Genomic DNA, 13881 nt, shown 5'->3' on the forward strand with positions numbered 1-13881 from the left:
GTTCTTTATGCTTCTTACAGATCTAATTTCGCTTTTCAGCTTGCAGCTCCAAAACACCCAATGACTTCTCTATGCCTTCATGTAAATGTTGATAAGTGAGGTGTAATTCTTTACAAACAGTGGAAAACAGACATATAGGTCTGGAGGGCCCTTTTTTTTAAAAAAAAAAAAAAAGGAAAAAAAAAGACTACAGGGAAATGGCCTTCTGGTTCATGAAATTAATGAACAGGCAGAATGATTTGTGAAAAACAACTGTTTAATAGGACCACCACCTGCAGTATGGGCTGAATCCCACAATGTGGAAAAAATCCAGAACATCATTTCTGATTAATTTCTTGACATTTCAACTTTGTCCTGCACCCCATCCACCAACACAGAACATATTCAAGAGTAACAAAGATATTTCTGGCGACACACTGCAGCCATGGGAAATTGGAATGCAAGTCATGCCATATCTACTGACAGCTCATAAAGTACTCCACAGCAGTGCAGAAGATGTATTTTCTATGCCTGAATATCATGTAGCTTGGTCTGGGTTTTACTAAATAGTACTGAACTTTTGGCTGTTTATTCCCAACTCTGTGATGTAAGCTGGCCTCCCTGGAAGCCAGACTCCAAGTGCAGCAACCATTCTGTACACATATATTGCATGGAAAGAGTTACCTAGTAATAAAAAACATATGAAGCTCTGAGATCAGTTCCTCTTTCTCTCTTCCCAGGTGTTCCTTCGTGGTTGTGATTTGTGCACAAGCCTATAGAAAATGCTGCATATACAAGCCAAGATACACAAAGACTTTGAGGCTCCCAGTCACTTCTTAAGCATCTAACTTTGGGTTCCTAAAAAATAATATGGGACCTAAATACCTTTGTAGGTCTGAATTGCAGTATTCTATTTGAATGTAGGAAGGGGAAGGGAGTGAGGTTTCATATTGCTGCTCACTGGCCAGTGAGCACCCTGAACTTTCAGCCCAAATGGTTTCTGGAATCTTTTGGCATTCAGCTAGCTTTGGCTTTATTACACAGATGCATTCAATTGTTTCATGTACAGTCAATGTCTTAACACACAAAACTTACTATTGGTTTTGAATCCACTGTATTTCAGAGCCTTTCTTATCCCAAGATACACTTTAAAATATTTCACCCACAAACCTTATCACAGAATTCTTTTTCTTAAGCTTTCTCTTATGGGCTGCATGTTTTCTTTTGCAAACCAAAACAAACACGGGCACAAGATCTCTAGCTGGTAGTGGACTTTGGCACAACTCCATTGACAACAGTGTAGTTACACTGCTATGCATCATTTTAGGATTAAAACCATTCAATCCACAATTACATGTTCTTTTCTGAGGTCAGTGGGTTGCTGCACCAGAAACTGATCTGAAAATTAAGACTATTTGCAATATCTTGAAAATTCTGTCCCAAAGTCCTTAGTCAAACCTGCATTTCCATGGGAGCTTTATGAAACTATTTTTCAACTTTTTCTCTTGATGCCAACACACCTGCTCACACTTGCAATTCCCCCTCCCTTGATGTCATGAGCAACTTTTGCAGAATAGTTATTCAGTTCCCTAGCGTGTGTAGTGTCATTCATCTTAATAAAAACGTTATAGAGACCCTTAGAGACACACAGAGTGCCTTAGAGGCTCCAATTGGAACTGCCTCCCTATTTTGTTAGCAAACAATGTAGAGTCATTTTTTCAGCTCTGTGTGTGCTTATTTTATTTCCTTATTCTGTTTATGGAAAAATCACATGGGGAAAATCCAACAGTTCCTAAAATTGTAGTATACTAAATCATCTACTTTTCCTTCTGTCAGAAAAGGAAACAGGACTGGCTTTCTGACATTCAAGTCCCAGTATTTTCTAGGAGACAAATTTAATCTAAACAGTCAATAAGATGGACAATGTCTTTGCCCTTTTCCAAGTTCTATTCCCTACAAGTTCTCAGAATAATTCCTGATGTTTCATGGATTGCTTTTGCCAGAGCTTTGAATATTTTGAGATGAATTTTACTGGACCCTGCTGACTTGAACACAAGTATCATATATATCTTCTTTATCTGTTCCTTATTTTGGTCTGTTTTCTAATCCTTTCGTCGACGTTTCCTGTATCCAAAAATTTACTTATTTAGATTTTTTGATACCTTTTATGTCCTACTATTTACAGTTCACATTTCGTCTTACTATTGTGCAATTTTATACAGTTATTATACCATTTTCTACATCCATTTTTATTTATATTTATTTATTTCTATTATCCACCCAATTCATTTCTGGCTTTCTAGTTCTCAAAGTCCTCTTAATGCATTTAGTTTTATCTCTTTGTATAGTTCTTAACTCTGTTTTAGAATTAATTCCTATTTTATTTTATTTTTCTTTGAAGCCACCAAACAATTTTTACTCCCTTTAGATTATTGGATTTTTAGATTAATTGCCCTTTCTCCTTATACATATATGTAATATGTGTGCGTGGCTATAGTAATTACAAGTCACAGAACATGAGCTCACTTTGGGGAAATTAAGAAATTAAGAGTGAGCCTTTGTGACCAGGGAGCATGGCTAGCACACTGCCTTGGCTAACCCATCCACTGCCAGAACTATCTGTCTGCCAAAATCTCAAAAGATTTCTGATCATGCGCTCTATTCATGGGCCTTGCAATGGCCTTAGATTTCAGTAGCTGTACTGATTCACTAGAAAAACATTGTGTCCTACGTTTGTTTTAGAACCTCTCTTTTCTGCACCACCATGTTACAATATAAAACATACCTGACAGATACAAGAGTTAATTAAAGATGTGAAAAAGAATCACAGATTAATTTAAAATAGAATTTCATAGCATGATACTTTGAGTGTCAGTAGATGTTTGCCATTATGTGGCTACATAAAAGGTTAAAACATCCAATTGTTCCTAAGTACTTCGGAAGGTAACTGTATTCCTCTTGTTCCATGGCCTTCTATGAAAAGAGTAGTGAGAGTAGTGTTTGCAAAGGTTACCTAAAAGGTACATGCTCATCTACTCTGTGTACTATACTCACATGAATGTATAGGAGATACTTCATAGAAGAAAAAGTAATTTCGATTCCATTCCTAAAAACAATAAAGTATGAGAACTGACTCTACTATGCACGGCATCAAGGCCACAAAAATAAAAAATAAAAAATCTTGAGACACCTAAAGAACTTTGAAAAAAAGTCTAATGCAGAATTTTATCTTTTTTAAAACCATATTTTACCCATATATTTATTTTTATCACCATATAACTAGCTGCACTTGATAAAGGCAAAGAAAAGATATGCAAAGGAAAGGTAAGCTTTGTAATTATTTATTTATTTATGTGTATTAAGGTAGTGCTTTAGCAGCCCCTCTGTTCAGTGACCGGTATCTCCTTGTGTTTGGCACCGCATAAATAGAACAAGAAGCAAGTCCCAGATCCAAAAAGTTGCCATCCTTGAAGCAGTGTGTCGGCACGACTTCTTATACATTAGTGCAATGAAATGCATAGAAATATGTGTCTCTCATTTTGTCTGATCTTCAGTAGTGTAAAGTGAGTGGAAAAGGTTTATTGTTTGCTTCCTACTACAGGAGGTTCTGAACTCTGTCACAACAGTAGTATTTTAGAGATTTTCCTGCCACAACTGCTGAGACATTCAGAATTCCTGCAATTCTGATTTAAATGGACAGCAACTTCCTACTAAGTATAGCAGCTTTTTTGCCCCACTTACTGGCATTGACAAATGAAGAACCGGCTGAAGGATGAATGTGAGCCACTCTCCTCACCTTCAAAGCAGCTAAAAGAGCAGACTCAAGACTGGTCAAATCTTCTGGAACGCTCTTCCAGCCAATGGAGCAGACAGGAAGCTCATTGCGTTGTCTTGGGAGGATCGGATGAGACACCACATGCAAGAGTATCTGCCCTTCTGGGTGAGAGCAAAGACCTCCACTGGGACACCCTGGCCTCGGGGCTGAGAAACAACAAGGAATCTAGGTGCTTCTGATGCCTGCCCAGAACAAATTCAGTGTTTAGCCAAGATTTGCTATGCTATGTTCAAGGCAGGAGCCCAAGCCAAAGGTTTGAATCAGACATGTTCAATGTCCTGTGTTTCTAATTAAAGCTTGCAGTTTTTGTGTTTTGTTTCCAGTATTTATTTTTAGCCAGATGATGGCTCCTTTTATTATTAGACAAGATAATTTTGATTAATATATATTTTTTTTAATTCTTAGAACAAACACAAAAGGAGGTTTCTGTGGAGCTTTGTGTTCTCAGTGAGCATGGGAGAATGTCAGGGCATGCCATGCCTTTCCACAAATAATTTTCAGTGTCACCAATTGCTGGCCAGCACGAAGGGGAGGGAAGGGGGGGCAGCCACAGTAACTAGTGCGAGCTGTTCCAGGTTAAATATAATGGTCCAGCCCTGGTAATTTAAAGCCAAAGCAACTTCTGTTATATACAGAGAAGTCCAAAGACCCAGTCAAGTACCCTTAGGTATTTTTATCTTATGATCCATGAAAACCTTTCTAAGACTTTGTTTTAGGCATGAAACATGGAGTTGTTCTAACCTGTTGGAATCTACAGGATTTTTTCCATTGACTTTAGAGGAGATGAATCAGCCCTTAGGTACTATTTCACTGAATTAGTTACACTATCCTAGTGGTTTCCCTAAACATATTTTCAATACTTTACCTCATTAAAAGAAATTAACAGAATCTATGTGCAACGGTGTCAGTCAAGGGTGATTCATAGCTACTGCAGCTTGCAAGCTACCTGTATTACTTTTTCATTCTGCAAATCCCTCTGTTCTATTTTCATGTTGTTTGACAGTTTGGAAGTTTTATCTGAATCAACTTGGAAGACACACTGGCGATAGCTACACAAGCTCATGGTGCTCTGTCTGGCTGTATTGTGAGCTGATTTAGTGTTTCTAATATCTGTAGTGTTTTACTATCTGTTGCTCCACATTAAATATCTTTGCTTTCTGTGCTATTTGTAAATCTCTAAATGCATCTGCAGAGGCTTCAATCACTTCTGTGTTTTCTTAGTGCCATTGTTTCGCTGTTTCACATCTTTACTCTTTTCCTACAGTTATGAAATAAGGGCCCAGTCTTGGAAAGGATCTATATGGATGCAAGTCACTTCTGACTACGGAGTGTCACTGAAACAGCATGCCTGTCTTTCTGGGAAGGAAGTAGAGAACAACCATGCAAAAATGGAAGACAATGCTTCAGAAGATGATACACCATTTTTGTTAGAGTATAACATTTTTTCTCTCATTTATTTCAAACACCCTCAAGCATGCAATTAAATTATCAGACACTTGAATTTACTTTTTAAATGATGCTTACTGGCCTGTATAATTTCCAAACATAATTGTTTTCATGCAATTCATTAAACTCTTTGTTGCGCATGGCTTAAATTAATTTTAATCTCAGCCTCACCAGAATCAATATCAAATAACATCTGCTTGTATGTTAATCTACAGGAGAACATTCCAGCATTGAGGTAAGAGGGGACATGAAGAACTCCAGGTTTTAGTAACTGAAAGCTCTAATACTGGAAGGTACAACATTTAAATATTGATGGTATAATATTCAAGAAGCACTTGAACATGCTACCTAATTTTTCTATTTTTTCTAATTTTTCTATTTTTTCTCTGAGTAATATTGATGATTTCCAGAAAGGTCTTTTTTTTTTTTTTTTTCCCCCTTCAGAGACAGTGACAAGAATAAAAACACAAAGTCAGACTCTTGTGAGCTTGGAGATGCTACTGAATGAAATCCTCTTCTAGTTTACTAAGATGCTTCTGTACTTTACATTTATATTTATGAACAAAGAATTTGTATTTATCTTAACCTCCAGTAGTTGTATGGTCTTACACTTTAACATATACAAGACTATTGCTCTACTTTTATGTACATGATTGCAGCACACTACTTGTATTATCATATTTCTGCTGCAGTTTCATTCCTATCTTGAAACTTACTATTCAGACAATTGATTCTTCATCTTTCAACTGCGTAATAACAAAAAATTATTGGCATATTTTTATATTTATGTGGGTTAAGGCATTAGTGAGCACAGAGAAAAACATTCATTTTTCACTTAATCTTTTCCTTACATTTGAAAAAAGTTATTACATCGTTGATTATGTGCAGCTTTTCTGTTATTGAAATGAATTATTTTACTGTGAGAACTTCAGAAAGCAGAGCTGTTTTCAGTTGCTACCATTATGAAATAGTAATATGTATGTTTTGTTGCTTTAACAGCCATCATATAGTTTTCTTTACTTTTACATTTCCTCACCAAAAAAAAAAAAAAAACGACTTTTTTTTTTTCTCAGCAGCTACACTGGAATTCCTATTATAATTTTATGATGGTAATTAAAAAAAAAAAAAATTTGCTTTAGCTACAGTAAATCTTGCTCTTTCCTGGTCCATACAAAATAATTTCTTGAGACCAGAGAAAACCTCTTTGCAGTGCCTCCCACTCAGCTGGGAAACTTGTCTTCTGTAGCCGCATCAGCAGCACAGAAAGCTGGTTTCAGGTTTGCAAGTTAGTGAAATCTTAAGACAATCCAAAAGAAGATGCTATTTTTTGAGGGAAGATGATGAGCTCTGTGGTTAGGTTTTACTTTAAGATTATATTTCTTCTGGTTGTACTTTACTGTGAAAACAAAGCTCGGTCAAAAATTTTTGTTATTCAGTGTCTCTGCAAAGCATTGGTTTGTTAGTTGTCGGTTTGTTGATTCTTTTATTCTGGCAACTAATGAACAAATGGAGTGATGTCCCTTTGAAATAAGGAATAGATGGTGTCCCTAGCTGGATGTACTAATATTCTGGCTGTACCAGATTCTGGATGTACCAACAGTAGCCATAAGAAAAAGCTCAGATATTCCATTCACACTGCCCAGCTTGTTTCAGACACAGGTTTAAACCCACTAAACACCTTTGCAGCACAATTTTCTGTACTAAAATGTACCTACAAATCCACATTCTACAGACTCACGCTCCCTCAGCTTTCTACTACAGAAGCTTTGTAGCTTTGCTCAGTTGTAGCTGTAGCTCTTTAATCATGTCTTTTTTTTTTTTTTTTAAAGTTAAATTCAAAAGCAATAGAATACAAATTAAATGAAACTAAATTTTATACTATGCTGTTTGCCTGGCAAATCTTCTGAAAGAAATATTTGAAAGTTTACCAAATAGATCAAGTAATGATATTTTCCAGACTCTGGTTTTATCGTCATGTAGTTTAAGCAAAGATAGATGGCTTTTGGCCATTATTGGTCAGATAAGTACTAGTCAAAGGGCTTGAAGACTGTGGTGGTGGTGGTGATATTACTGTTGTTGTTTTAGTTTTAGTTTTAGTCTAAATTGATCTGTGTATCTCAAGATGGTTTTCAGTTGTTGAAAAACTGCACCATTTGTCTTCCTTCTACTATTAAAACAGATGGGTCTAATTTTTCTCCTAAACACAAAGGAATTGAAGACTGTATTTGAGGGCAAAATGAAACCCATGTGACTTTACAAATTGGCTTACAAATTCCCTGACATTTTAGAGTATACATTTTATTTTTTCATAAAAACATTCCAAAAAATTCATTTAGACATTTTAAAGTTGCAGAAGTGCCAATAAATAAATAAATTAATTAAAAGAGTCTGGTACTTTGTGTGTGTCCTTCTCACACAAAATGTAAGATTTCCCTTTGAATTTTCCCAAGTCACACATTAAAAAATAGAATAATCTGTGATGATACTTAATATTTTTAACAGACGTTACTGATATTTGACAGTCCTCCATAGAACACATACATGCAGTTATTTTTTCAGATATTTCAGTATTAATGCTATAGCTATTTGAGTTAATAATTATGAGAACAGGACGATACTAGTACATAAGTTCTCATCCTGCTCCAAAAAGGACAAATGCCCTGGATGTGATTCCAAATATACCTCTCTCTCTCTGGCTTCTCTTCTATTAACTTAAATTACAATGAACCATAATAATGCATATTTTTTCTAGAACTTGGCTGTACCTCAGGTCTCTCCAATTCTCTTTTCTGATTCCCTGCCCCTTAGAGATACTGAAGTCCCTTTACTCTGGCATAGTAAAGCATCAGTTAAGATTTAATTTAGCCAACACACTCAGACACTAGTCATCTTTATCATCTACTTTCAAGCAAGATCCTCTAAGCAAAGACTCTATAAATGAATATATTATTAAGGTTCTGGCTCCTTCTACAATACTATAAAAGCAAGACACACACACACACACACACGCACAAAGACCATTGCCTAAAAGGCAATTGCTTACACCTGCTCACTGAGAAAGTGTGCTCTTACTTCTGTTTAAAGTCTAAAATAATGACATTATGTGAGATTTTTGTAGTGATAAATTCAAATTCAAATTCTCATCCTGGTTTGGTTTCATATCAGCTTAAATGTATTCCAGAAATAGAATATCCACGCTTATTTTCTACAGCTATCAATGATGAATATCAATATTCTTAAAAGAAGAAATCATCTTTCCAGGAACCGGCAAGGGTATGTACAAAGAGTAATTTGCTGTGTTCTAGCATCTTCAATTATTGGCAAGGACAAGTCTCCAGATCTATGTTTGCAATGAGCTATTATGATGTATGTCAGAGTATTTCCAAGAATCTCATCCACTTAAAGGAGATTGTTTTGAAGGAGCTATTATTTGGTGCCTTTGGGAGCCAAACTAATTAACTGCCTTAGTATTCAAACTTCATTTTCAACAATCTGAGCTCATATTTATAGGAGAGAGACATTTTAACTGGTATTGCGATGCCACTCCCTGGAAACATTAACTCATCCTTACAAATTAAATCTCGAAAATATAAAACCTATTGTAACAGATGCTCGGCAGCAACATTATTTTTCCTTCAAGTGGAAAAAGCAAAAGGTAAAAACATTATTCATTTATCTTTTTTAATGAACAAGTGAACAACAGATTTAAGAATTTGCTTTTTGTTTTCTGTTTGCAAAATAACATTTCCTGGAGGAAAAAGGAAAAGGAAAAGGAAAAGGAAAAGGAAAAGGAAAAGGAAAAGGAAAAGGAAAAGGAAAAGGAAAAGGAAAAGGATCACAGAATCACAGAATCATTTAGGTTGGAAAGACCTCTAAGATCATCTAGTCCAACCTTTAACCTAGCACTGCCAAGTCCACCACTAAGCCAAACACCACATCTACACGTTTTTTGAAGACCTCCAGCGGTGGTGACGCAATCGCTTCCCTGTGCAGCCTGTTCCAATACTTAATATCCCTTTCAGTGAAGAATATTTTCCTAATATCCAACCTAAACCTCCCCTGGCACAACTTAAGCCCATTTCCTCTTGTTTTATCACTTGATGCTTGGGAGAATACATCAATTCTCACCTCACTAGAGTCTCATTTAAGTTAGTTGTACAGAGTGCTAAGGTCTCCCATGAGCCTCCCCTTCTCCAGGCTAAACAACCCCAGCTCCTTCAGCCACTCCTCATAAGACTTTGTTCTCTGGACCCTTCACCAGCTTCATTGCCCTTCTTTGGACATGCTCCAGAACCTTAATGTCCTCCTTGCAGTGAGTGGCCCAAAATTGAACGCATTATTTGAGGTGTAGCCTCACCAGAGCCGAGTACAGAGGGACAATCACTTCATTAGTCCTGCTGGCCATGCTATTTCTGATAAAAGCCAGGATGCTTTTGGCCTTCTTGGCCACCAGAGCAACTGCTGGCCCATAATCATCCCACTATCAACAAATACCCCCAGGTCCCTTTCCCTTGGGCAGCTTTCCAACCACTCTTCCCCTAGCCTCTACCGTTGCATGGAGTTGTTTTGCCCCAAGTGCAGTTGGCCCCAATACCGAGTCCTGGGGGGCACCACTAGTGACTAGCTTCCAAATGAATTCCATTCACCATGACTCTTTAGGCCCAGACACCCAGCAAGTTTTTAACTCAACAAAGTGTGCACCTGTCCAAGACACGAGCAGCCAGTTTCTCTAGGAGGATGCTGTGGGAAACAATGGGAAAAGGGAAAGGGAAAGGGAAAGGGAAAGGGAAAGGGAAAGGGAAAGGGAAAGGAAAAGGAAAAGGAAAAGGAAAAGGAAAAGGAAAAGGAAAAGGAAAAGGAAAAGGAAAAGGAAAAGGAAAAGGAAAAGGAAAAGGAAAAGGAAAAGGAAAAGGAAAAGGAAAAGGAAAAGGAAAAGGAAAAGGAAAAGGAAAAGGAAGGAAAAGGAAAAGGAAAAGGAAAAGGAAAAGGAAAAGGAAAAGGGAAAGGGAGAAAAGGAAAAAAAAGAAAAAGAAGAAAGAAAGAGAGAAAGAAAGAGAAAGAAAGAGAAAAGAAAAGAAAAAGAAGAAAAAGAAAAAGAAAAAGAAAAAGAAAAAGAAAAAGAAAAGAAAAAGAAAAAGAAAAAGAAAAAGAAAAAGAAAAAGAAAAAGAAAAGAAAAAGAAAAAGAAAAAGAAAAAGAAAAAGAAAAAGAAAAAGAAAAAGAAAAAGAAAGAAAGAAAAAGAAAAAGAAAAAGAAAAAGAAAAAGAAAAAGAAAAAGAAAAAGAAAAAGAAAAAGAAAAAGAAAAAGAAAAAGAAAAAGAAAAAGAAAAAGAAAAAAAGAAAAAGAAAAAGAAAAAGAAAAAGAAAAAGAAAAAGAAAAAGAAAAAGAAAAAGAAAAAGAAAAAGAAAAAGAAAAAGAAAAAGAAAAAGAAAAAGAAAAAGAAAAAGAAAAAGAAAAAAGAAAAAGAAAAAGAAAAAGAAAAAGAAAAAGAAAAAGAAAAAGAAAAAGAAAAAGAAAAGGAAGGAGAAAGAAAAAGAAAAGAAAAAGAAAAAGAAAAAGAAAAAGAAAAAGAAAAAGAAAAAGAAAAAGAAAAAGAAAAAGAAAAAGAAAAGAAAAGAAAAAAGAAAAAGAAAAAGAAAAAGAAAAAGAAAAAGAAAAAGAAGAAAAAGAAAAAGAAAAAGAAAAAGAAAAAGAAAAAGAAAAAGAAAAAGAAAAAGAAAAAGAAAAAGAAAAAGGAAGGAGAAAGAAAAAGAAAAGCAAAAAGAAAAAAAGAAAAATATTCACAGAGTGAACTTCTCTGTTGCATTTTTAGACCTTGTTATACATTCACAGTGCTATGAAAAGTGATTTTACTGGTGCCAGTTTAGCTTATGAAGCACTCAGGAACAGCTTGATGGAGTCAGGGAACCCAGTCCTGGCTTCAACTGGAATTTTCCCACAGAGCAAATCTTGTGATGCCAGTCCTGCCTTGGACCCTACTCGCATGGACACCACAGTTGGGCTGGCAGCACCCTGTCCCATATTCAGCTGAGAGATCAAAGCTTTGGTAGCTTGCTGTGATTGGATTCAATTGGAGGTCTCCTTCTTCTAGTTCTGGAGATGAGCACTGCCATCCTTACAAGGACAGAACACCAAGCTGATGGATGGTTGGTTTATTTGCATATGGCCACACAGCAAGTCAGCACTAGAGCAGTGCAGGAGTTGGGAGCACACCGTGGTGCTGTGGTGGCAGGCCATGCGCCAGTAGAAGCCAAGACATTCTAGGATAAATTGGCAGTATGCACTCTGTGAAGTTTTCCTGCATTTATTTTATTATGTAGTGAATGATACAGCAAAATAGTATATCTTAAAAGGATATAGAATAGCTGTACATGCTTACTGAGGCTTTATACCACTGAATGCCAGCCTGAAGAAATGGAAGCCGGAACAAACTATTAGAAAAGTTAAAAGGTCAATTAAAGTTTTGAAAAGCAGGCCCTTTTTTTCATAAGAAATCATCATAGGAAATGTGTAAATTCATAATTCTCATATTTTAGGTCAAATTTTTAAAGCATTTTCATGTGTATAGTATATCTACATTAACTGTGTTTTAATGCTCAACAACATATTTAGCTAATAGGTTAGAGAGCAAAGAAAGTGATATTTTTAAAAGTCCCATATAGAGAAGAAGGAGACTCAAGAAATTTTGACATGGCCATTAGCTCTTAGGATGAAAACAATTCATTGATATCTATTCCACGTGTTAGTCTCTGGCCCTCAGGGAGCCATAGGACTGTTCAACTTGAAGAAAACAAGTTTTTTTTTTTTTTTTTTAAAAAAAAGGAAAAAAAAAGAAGCACTTGAAAAAATTTCCCCGGAAAATCTGCTTAATGCTGGCAAAGTTAAGTCATGGGCATAGCTCTGTGGCTTGGGACTCCTGGAGAACGGTGCAAAAACTTGAAACTGGGCCTCTGGGTCCCTGGTGACAGAGTCAGTGTAATGTTACAGGAATGCTGGTGTTTTTGAACACAGGGAAGACTTCAGCAGTTGATCCTTGCTCCTTTTCTCTCCCCATTCTTCTCTCCTATGCAGAAATGTCATTTATTTAATTAGAATAAATGGGCTACGCTAAGTATTTGAACCAAATCTGGGATGTAGCAATATTTGGATGTGCCCTCAACCACAAACTCAGCATGCCCGTGCCTCTACAATGTTGACTTTGGACTCTTGAGAACCGAAGAACAACTGGGGCACTTGGGGCAGGAGAACAGGATAAGCAGAAGAAATTTTGTGGGCCAAGGAGCTTGACTAAACATTGTGTTCCAAAAGACAGCTCTGTACACAAAGAATAAGGGGAGCAATAGTTTATTCAAGTGGCTCAACACAAAACAGATGGTAAGAATTCAACAGAGCAAGGGACTGATGGGTAGCTAAAGCCAGCAGGCACAGGCAGGCAGGAATACTCAGAGAACTGAGACCCCAGAACTAATACACTTACTACTGTGATATCCTAAGAAACTTAAATTTCTAAAGCCAATATGAGTGTTTCATGTTCAGATGGACAAGTAGTGTTTCCTCAAACTCTTTGGAAACAGTTTCTTTCAAGGGTCTTCAGGCTAGATGTTGCTAAAATTAGTTTTTTTGTTTTCTTTTGTTTTGTTTTAATGTTCAAATAAATATAAAAGGTGCAGACAATCATCTTAAAAGCATTCAACACCTTCTATGGGACTTCCCCACCTCCAAGCAGGCTTTCTGTCCTAGGTTTTCTGACCTTTTCCTCTGAAGTTTAGCCAATGAACATTGACCCAAATGGTCTTTCATTATTGTTGTCACATTCCTGACAAACACCTCTAAATGTCCCTTAGGTACAGAGAAGGAAAATGTAAACTATTGAGCCATAAAGAAAAAAAGTCTGAGGTACCACTTTGGCTTCTGATGACAGGAGTGATGAGATATTTCATTTTGTCAAATTTAGAACAAACTCTATAATCATGTTTTTTGGAGACAGAATAGAACTCAAAACTATTGAGCCTAAATTTTCTTTTGCTTCTGGTAAAATACAAATTCTAGGCTGTAGCAGGTTTTTTTGTTTTGTTTTGCTATAATTTTATTCCCCTGGTAATCCCAGAAGCAGGACAAGAATTAATTTCAAACAAGGATCTTTATTGTTTGCATAGTTCAGTATTCTGTTTAATTGCAAAAACATGTTTGTTGTTTTTTTAATTTAGTTTTCTTTGAGAAAGTGATGGTTCAAATTAAGGGGAAAAATGTTTTGCAAAACTCAACAGTTTTGTGAAACCTTAAACTGTTTTTCTTTATGTTGTCTGAAGTTTTGAAAAATACTAAATGCTACCAGTTTTTTAATATTATTTCTTTAAAGGATCAAAGACCTAAATCAGTCATGGATTACAGTCAACTAAATCCAGACAAGTAACAGTTGGTGAAGTTCCTAATCACACTATCAAGCTAATAAATATTTTTTTTATTCATTGTGAGTGAAGTTGTTCTGAACATGCAGGTGAACAAATGGATTATTACTCACCAGAATTTCTCTTACAGCTCATGTTTCCATATTGCTATGGATAGTGTGTAGATTCTCACTGAAGGAGACAACATCTGTTGAGCAGGGAAGGAAGGTTTGT

The 13881-nt window shown here is 36.0% G+C and overlaps 1 protein-coding gene across 2 annotated transcripts in view; it reads right to left on the minus strand.

The window, feature by feature from the left end:
* Nucleotides 1-13881, minus strand: part of LOC310901091 (uncharacterized protein) — a 247086-nt gene that overhangs the window by 47606 nt on the left and 185599 nt on the right. For both annotated transcript variants that reach the window (XM_083840149.1, XM_083840147.1), the window contains one exon: nt 13782-13855. The gene's annotated coding sequence lies outside the window, so the exon portion shown is untranslated. The remainder of the gene's footprint in view (nt 1-13781; nt 13856-13881) is intronic.

The sequence above is a fragment of the Anser anser genome (genome assembly GCF_964211835.1).
Source record: "Anser anser genome assembly, chromosome: 5".
Classification (NCBI taxonomy): domain Eukaryota; kingdom Metazoa; phylum Chordata; class Aves; order Anseriformes; family Anatidae; genus Anser; species Anser anser.